At 34.9% G+C, this 9,291-nt stretch overlaps 1 protein-coding gene across 3 annotated transcripts in view; it reads left to right on the top strand.

The window, feature by feature from the left end:
* The window catches only part of fgf12b (fibroblast growth factor 12b), a 47,778-nt gene that overhangs the window by 23,311 nt on the left and 15,176 nt on the right, over nucleotides 1-9,291 (top strand). The gene's annotated exons all lie outside the window — the stretch shown is intronic.

Here is a 9,291-nt window from a genome sequence, read left to right as displayed (position 1 = left end):
CACACACACACACTCTCACACACTACGCCTGACACACACACACTCTCTCACACACACACACACATACACACACACACACAAACACAACATTTCCCATTTTCTTTTAGTTTAAGTACTAAAATAACTAAAACTGAATAAACTTATTGAAATAATGTAAGAAAACATCCAAAATACACTTTTGTGTGGTTATTTTACTGCACTTTATCTATTTGTGTTTGTAGGTTTCAAGTACAATACATATTTTTAAAGGCCGTTTCGTTAAAATGAGTTTGTTTCTCCATGCACTCCATCAGCACTTACGTACACCAAACTTAGCAGTTTTTACTGTTCTAAAAGCATAAAATACTGCTGTTATGTATAGGAACCACAGAGGAGGGATTTGAACACTGATCTGTGCATCATAAATAAACCAGAGTCACACTCATGCACGCTAAAGATCACAAACCACACAATGTCATCAGAAAGCGTCCTGAGATATATTTCATGTGTGTGATTGTGAATGAATTGCATCATTATTGAGACAAAATCATGTCTCTGCTGCTATGGAAACCATGTGAGGGTTGTGTCGGGGGTTAATTTTGCAACAGTGTTCCACATTTTTTTAGTGTACTTGTTTAGGTGTAGACTTGAGAAACATCGTCAGTAATGTTCTGGCAGAAATAATTCATGAATCAGGTTATTTATAGCAACCTGACCTTGTTTTTTCTTGCAGTCATAGTTTAAACGCTGTGAATGCGATGGATGCTGTAATAGCTCTGTCATGTCACACGTCATACCTGTACACACGCTGCAGATGCTCTCAAATAAACCTGCATTATCCAATCACGTTTCCCATATTGATGTGTTGCCATAGCTACAGCACTTCCCAACACTTTGCGTTACCATGGCAACTATTCTCTCCTCAAAGTTGTTGTCACTGCAGGGGTGCCGTTGCGTGACGGTGACGTCAGCTCTGTGATATTTGCATATGCAATTCAGTGCAGCTGTTGTTATTCGATCATTGCATGTTGCATTTAATCTGCAGGATCCTCAAATGTTCATAGTGAAGTGTGTTGAGTGCATTAACTACTTAAGTTGAGTTTAAGACTGAGGGTTGGGTTTTTTTGCATGGCTGGTCTCTATTTGAGCTTGTCCGGCTTGTTATTCTTTCTTCATGGCTGTTGGGAAGGTTTGTTAAACATTTGCATATGTAAAGTTCACTGTGGAGTGGCTGTAATGCATGTTTTACTCTTATTCTGTAAAGTACTGTGTATATGAGAGCGAGAGAGAGGAAGTGCACCGTTAAAAAGGATTTTTTATTTATTTATTTATTATTCAGATTCAACATTAGGTAAACATTTACATTCATATTTCCAATGCTGTATGTATTGTACATTAATATATAATCAGAAATATGCACATAGAAAAGAAAAAAATAAGATATCACTGAAATTTTAAAGCTGTAAACCGTTTTTTTCCCACTTGCCTGGTCAAGACTTCTATTTATATCTGCAAACATTTTCACTAGCTCTACCATAAATATGATAGAAAAACTGCTATTTTTAGTGTGTCAGAGTAAAATATTTATATTTTGTGATTAAAAATTCAGCTTTCTTTATTAATAAATCATGTAATGCCATTGTGCTTTTTGCTGAAAGATAATAGATCATGCAGTGTAAAAGAATACTGATTTGTTTTGAATTGTCAACCAATCCAACTTCTGAGCTACACTGTAATTTTTTTTTAAAGATTTAAATAAAACAAAGAATATTGGATTGTGTTTTACAAGAAAATACTATTTTAGTGTGTCTACTTCAAAAATGTGTTTAATTTGATGTGTTGAAATTTACCATCAATTTCTGAGTGAAAGTTGTTTCCAAGCCATTTTTATTTAATTATTATTTTTTGTCATTTTTAACAAGTAATTTTTGCAAGTTTAACAAATCCTCATATTTGTCATCCAAGCTAGATTTTTTGTAACTATGCATCATCTACAAACAATTTTCAATACATCACATCAATCCATATGTTTTAAGTTTAGTTGATGGTTGTTTTATGTTAAGGTAAAAAACACATATATAGAAATACATTACCTTTCAGAAAGTTTGGGGTTGGTAAGAATGTTAAAGTTTTTCATATAGTTTTCATTAGAAGTCTCTTCTGCCCACCATGGCTGCATTTATTTGATCAAAAATACAGTAAAAACAGTGAAATATTATCACAATTTAAAATAACTGTTTCCTGTGTGAATATATTGTAAAATATAATTTATTTCTGTGAACAAAGCTGAATTTTCAGCATCATTACTCCAGTCTTCAGTGTCACATGATCTTCAGAAATCATTCTAATATGCTGATTTGCTGCTCAAGAAACATTTCTGATTATTATCAATGTTGAAAACAGTTGTGCTGCCCAGTATTTTTGCAGAAACCATGATATATATATTTTTTTCAAGATTCACAGATGAATAGAAAGTTCAAAAGAACAGCATTTGTTTGAAATAGAAAACTTTTGTAACATTATAAATGTCTCTACTGTTACTTTTGAGTGATTTAATGCATCCTTGATGAAGAAAAGTATTAATTTCTTTGGAAAAAAATCTTACTGACCCCAAACTGGGAGCGCTGAGTGAAGCACAGGCGCAGGATGTGTAGTGTGTGTCTGTATTGTACTGCCCCCTAGTGGAGTTCATCCACTCTTTCTCTTTTTTAAAATCAAAATAAGAACTAAAAAAATTAAAAGAGCATGAAGGACTGTATAAATGTTATTCATGATTGTACGTGTGCTGTCGGAGATCAAGGACGCTACATTATACATAGAACATAAATAAAGAATTCTGCGGTTGCTATGGAGACAAATAGTAACATTTAATTGCCGGTGTTTATCAGTCCGTATGAATGAATGTTCATGTTTGTTCAGAGACATTGAGACATTGTTATATAGTTGTTGGATAGTGCTGGTTTTAAAGCTGCATGTGGATGTGAGTGCAGGCTGAGAGGTTTGTAGACAGTCGAGCTTTCTCATAAATGATGCAGACGCCCAGAATAACTGATTGCATCACGCAAATACACACATGAAACATTCATCACGCTCTCTGTAGTGTTTATTTGTGGAGCTGGTATGTTGTGCTAGTGGATTGTAATGAGGATGCGCTTCATGCTGTTTACCACTAACTGGCAGCATAGAACCGCAGACCTAGGAGATGCCTAACTAGACTGTTCCGAATGGTAGTGTAATTCTGTTTAAGAAACTTAATTTTGGCTTATGTCTAATGCAGCATTATCTGTGTCATTTTCAGATTATGCAATGCCAGAATGCAATGCAGTGAGCGATTTTCACTACTCCCAGGCCCAGTAGTGTATGATTACAGAATAAAACGCATGTATTTATTGAACATTGATGGATCAAATACATCATAAAAGTGGTTTGTTTTGTTGAAAAATCTTAGAAATGTTCAGGGCTCCCATTATTGAGACAAATACATTGGCTAAAGAAAAATGTTTTGCGTAATATCTAAGTTAATGCTTGTTCAAAACAATCACTTCAGCAAAGTTTGCTCTATTTTCTATTTGTTCTGATCAAATATATTTTTTAAATAAATATGCCTGTCATTAAAATGATCGTTTTGAAAATGTAAAAAAGAAAGAAAGTAAATATTCTGTTTATTTTATTAAATGATATGATAAATACCATGTTTAAAAAAAAAAAAAATGATTTCATTATAATTATGGTTATAATTGACTTTTGTCTCAAAATATATTCAGTAATTTTACTGATTCTCATTTGCTACATAAATTTTAAAAAACATTAAATATTAGGTAAAATCAGTGCAGAATCATGCTTTGGTAAATTTTTGTGCAATCTTGTGGTTTACAGGAGAATAAAATCAAACATGCATTTTAATCCCTACTTATAATTCATTCAATATCTGAAAGTATTTATACAAATATATTTCTTTAGACGACAGCATGTTTGAAACGCTTTATATGTATGTGTCCATGTGAAGGGGTCAAGATATTGATTGCAACTTCATAATTGTTGATGACCTATGTGTGTGTGTGTGTGTGTTGGTGTTGAGTTTTCTGATCAATTTCCAAACTGCTCCATCAGGGGTCATTATAATGACAGATAGCTCTGACCTGCCATTGGTTCCTTCCTTCGTTGACTGACCAATCAGAGCACGTCTCCCACCAACCCACAGACACTAAATACAGATTATAGAGTTTCAGTTTCCATCTCTTTTCTTATTTTTCCAAATCTGATCTCTGTCTTTGAAACAGACACTCATTTTGGGATCCGTTTTGATGGCAGGTTACACTCCTCAGGACACACACACACACACACACTCGTGCAGTGCTGAGACGGGGTTATACTACTCCTGAATCATTAGGGGTCATCATCAACACTCACACTTGTCTTTCAGAGAGGATCTGATGAAGCTCGGCCTTCCTCTTCCTCCTTATTCTCATCCTGTTCTTTACAGGTCACTGATTTAGTGCTGACTCAACACAGTGATTTTATCACAGGTCATTGTACAAAAGTAAAACTTCTTCGACATTTGATATTTAACCTGTTGACTGCCTTGGTGCTCTTTTTAAAAAAAAATTTTTTTATTGCCTTTTTTCCTTATCACATATTTTAGTAATCATCCAAATTAGATATCATTCAAAAGCTTAAACACTCAAAATTCATTCAGTGAAAACGGTTTTGAAATCAGACATTGCGCTACCGTGAAAATGGTACTTTAAATGCCTTTAGCAGGCTCCTCCCCCTAGTGGGAGGTGTCAAGTGTCATATTACGAAATTTACTACAATATTTTATAATCAAAGCGTTTTCTAATCTTGACAAAACACATATTATTGGAAAGGTCCGGGTCTCAAGATTCCATGTATGGTGGTTATTTTGTGATAGAAGTAATATATTTATACATTTTTGGTATAGCGCCTAAGCAAAATCAAACAGGATCCTCAATTTTTGTGATATCAACTTCAAATTTGGAACATTACTTAGACATAAGGCTTTAATTTTATAGCTATATTAGATTCCAAAACATTTTATAAATGTTTATAAATGTTTTATATATAAAATATTAAAAAAACATTTAGTACAGTACATTTTCTTTACAATAAACTTAATCTTCTAACTTTTTTTACACTTTAAAAAAAATTTTTTTATTGCCTTTTTTCCTTATCACATATTTTAGTAATCATCCAAATTAGATATCATTCAAAAGCTTAAACACTCAAAATTCATTCAGTGAAAACGGTTTTGAAATCAGACATTGCGCTACCGTGAAAATGGTACTTTAAATGCCTTTAGCAGGCTCCTCCCCCTAGTGGGAGGTGTCAAGTGTCATATTACGAAATTTACTACAATATTTTATAATCAAAGCGTTTTCTAATCTTGACAAAACACATATTATTGGAAAGGTCCGGGTCTCAAGATTCCATGTATGGTGGTTATTTTGTGATAGAAGTAATATATTTATACATTTTTGGTATAGCGCCTAAGCAAAATCAAACAGGATCCTCAATTTTTGTGATATCAACTTCAAATTTGGAACATTACTTAGACATAAGGTTTTAATTTTATAGCTATATTAGATTCCAAAACATTTTATAAATGTTTTATATATAAAATATTAAAAAAACATTTAGTACAGTACATTTTCTTTACAATAAACTTAATCTTCTAACTTTTTTTACACTTTCATTTTTTGAAATGCCTTCACTTTAGCAATAATCTGATGATTGTTTTCTTTAAAAGAACCAACCTTAGGTCTGTATTCCACAGCATTCATGAATTACAACCATTTAAGTTTGATGCCTATGTTCAAAAAAGGGGGCGACAGTCAATTTGAGATTGTTTTTGCCGTCATCTAGCACTAATTTAAAGGGAAAGCACTAGATTATGTCTGAGATTTAACTGTTTAAGCGCACTACTTCTTGAACAGCACTTTCCTGTAATGGAGGTCTGACCTCACGAACTATTAATCTCAAAATGAGTAGTCCATATTTCATGTTGTACATTTTAAAATGTTGTGAAGTATAAATTAACTTTTGCAAAAAAAAAAACATGCATGCATACAAATATGAAATATTATTTGAAAATAATAATAATAAACGTAATATTTTCTAATAAACTATTTATATAGCACCTTTCAGACATAAGATGCAGTTCAAAGTGCTTTACATAATCAAAAATGACATAAATATCAAGTTCAACGTTACATCTAAACCTTAAAAATTGCAACATTATAAATATTATAAATTATCATTATAAATTAATCTTTTGTAACATTAAAAAATGTTATCATGAATTGTAATAATATTTCAATTTTGTTTTTTGATCAAATAAATGCAAAACATAAAATAACATTAAAAACAAACAATTACTGACCAAAAACTTTTATATCATATTATATATACATTAAAAAAATATAAAGTTCTTTATATATACACTATAAAAAATTTGGTCCATTGCAAAGAAATCAGGAAGGGGGCCAATACTTTTTCACACCACTGTATATAGTTAAAAGGAATCAGTAAGTGGATCTAAGCATTCATGCTTTACTTGTAGACCTCAAATCTGTGTGTGTATATAGTGTGTGTGTGTGTGTCTGTGTGTGTGTGTGAACTAGCGTGCACAAGTACTACTGGCCTACTCAGCGGAGACTATAGATAGACATCCTCTTTTTCTCTCTCTTCTCCTGTCTCTCTCTCTCTCTGTGTCTCGTTCTCTCAGTGATAAAGTAATCAGTGTTGTGTGATGAAGGTTGAATGATGTATCTGGGTCACAGTGATTGGCCTCTTTACTGGAGACTTCAGAGAGCATCTCTCAGCACCTGACAGCTCTGCGTGTTCGATACGATATCGGTACCTGAGTCAGCAGCAGTGACAGCTGCTCCATCACAGACCTCAGTTCACCTCCCCGCACAAATTAACGCTGTTCATCGTAAAAAGCAATCACATGAAGCCAAACCGTCCATAAATTTAATTATACAACTGCATTTGAAATGCCCTAATTAAACTTTGTCCTAACGATACTGACTCTCAAATGTTGTTCGTTTAGAATGTTCTGCGTTTGTAACATTAGTTTTGTACTCGACATCTGTTAAGCGTTGTGAAATGACCTTTGTGCAATGATTTTTTCTTAAAATTGGGCCGGGATGTTTTAGTCAAGCCAAGGAAATCTGTCCAGTGAGAAATACTGAGTTGTTTCTTGAGATGGTAAATTTACTACAATACACTTTTAAGTGAAATCGATGAATGAACAGGTGTGACATCATTTCCAACAAAATCAGGCAAAAAACAATGTTCAAAACTGGAAACTCTTCTGGAAAACACCTTCAGACTCCCACTGGTCCCTGCCTGGCGATTTTGTAACTAGGTGGGTGTGGCTCTGGGGCTCCGCCTTCTTTGACGATGCGTTGAGGTTAGAAACAAATAAAAACATGAACACACTGAAGAGCTGCTTTATAATAGAAATTAAAGTTGTAATATTAATTGAAAGCAACACTTGCACTGTTTTTTCATGTTTAATACTGTAAAGCTCTTTGCTTTAAAGCAGTCAAATAAGCGATTCCATCTTATTTTGCAATGAAGAAATAGGATGTTCGCTATATTTCAAGTTTTTTTTTTTTACCCCAAAGCGAAGAACGAAAAATAACTTTTCCATGAGTGTATCAGGGTGTTGATATGGAAGCTTGTTTCCACCACAAGAAAAAAAAAATTATTGTGACTTTTTATCTTACAATTCAGACTTTTCCCCCACGTGATTCTAAGAAAAAAAAAATTGCAAGATACTCAACATTTCCTGATATAAACTCAGAATTCTTACCTTTTTTCCTTTTTTTCTGAGTTCACAACTCACAATTCTGTTTTCCTGTGTTCTGACATGGAATAAAAAATAATAAAGGTAATTGCGACATTTGATCTCAATTCTGACCTTTTCTCAGAATTCTGAATTTATATCTTGCAGTTCTGACTTCGTATCTCGCAATTGTGAATTTATTTTATTTTATGTATTTATTTATTTGTTACTGTCACAGAATAAAAAATTAAAAAGGTCTGGATTTGTAAGATGCAAACTCAGAATTGGGAGACAAAATTCAGAGTTGCAAGTCTGAATTGTGAGATAAAAAGTCGGAATGACCTTTTTTAGGCTATTTTTTTCATCCTGTGGCAGAAACAAGCTTCCATACCTCAAGGATAAGCAGATGCACCACTTAAAAACCCATATTTGTTTTTTCTACTGTACAGACCGTATATTCTGTTGCCCTACACCAACCCTACCCCTAAATCTACCCCTCACAGGAAACTTTCTGCATTTTTAGATTTTCAACTAACTTAATTCTGTATGATTTATGAGCTTTTGTACCCGTGGGGACCACAATTTAGGTCCCCACCGTGACACGAGTCCCCATGAGTCTGTGTGTAGTCAGGTTTAAGTCCCCACCAGGATATATAAACCAGTACACACACACACACTCACACTCACACACACACACACACACTGCTCCCCCTCTCTGTCTCTCCTTCTCTCAGCATCATTCAGAGCTTCATCTCCTCGGCTGGAATCACACAAGATGCATCTGTAGGTTGGAATCACTCCATTGGATTTTCTGAGGCTTTTCCCTGCACCGGATCTCGGGATAGATGCTGGAAACGGACCGTGGACGGAGATGGGATGAGGGCTGTTAGAGCAACATGTTGAGGAGTCCTCCTTACCGGACCTTACTGATGAGGAGTTGAGAAGCGGACATCCATCGCCCGTCATTGCAGCTGCGCGCTTCGAAGCTCTTCATGTCATGAATAACTGACGCTTCCGTTAGGACTCGTTTTTGGACGGTCTCTGTGTTGTTATGTGGTCTAATTGCGCGGTTATGTAACTCTAAGTGCTTTCCGTGGTAGGAAATACCGAGTCTATCGGTATCGCTCATGCTCCGGTGCATGCCTGCGCTCGCTCCCTCGCGCCGGTGGTGTGCACCGTGAATCTGCACCGAATCTGCACGATCGTCCCTCCTGCAAGTCTGAATTGTGAGATAAAAAGTCGGAATGACCTTTTTTAGGCTATTTTTTTCATCCTGTGGCAGAAACAAGCTTCCATACCTCAAGGATAAGCAGATGCACCACTTAAAAACCCATATTGGTCAACCAGGTTTTGTTTCTGGTTTAGGCCGCCGTTGAGCTCCCGCTGCGACTGTGTCATTTTTTGGGAAAGCTGTTGCTTTGACCTCCCCCCCTCTGTTCCCAGTCGAGTCGCTCTCCTTCTATCCGACCACACACACACACACACACACTCACACTCAC

Source organism: Sinocyclocheilus rhinocerous, unplaced genomic scaffold (genome assembly GCF_001515625.1).
Source record: "Sinocyclocheilus rhinocerous isolate Xijiao unplaced genomic scaffold, SAMN03320098_v1.1 scaffold215, whole genome shotgun sequence".
Classification (NCBI taxonomy): Eukaryota; Metazoa; Chordata; class Actinopteri; order Cypriniformes; family Cyprinidae; genus Sinocyclocheilus; species Sinocyclocheilus rhinocerous.
This window is presented reverse-complemented; position numbering and strand designations above follow the sequence as displayed.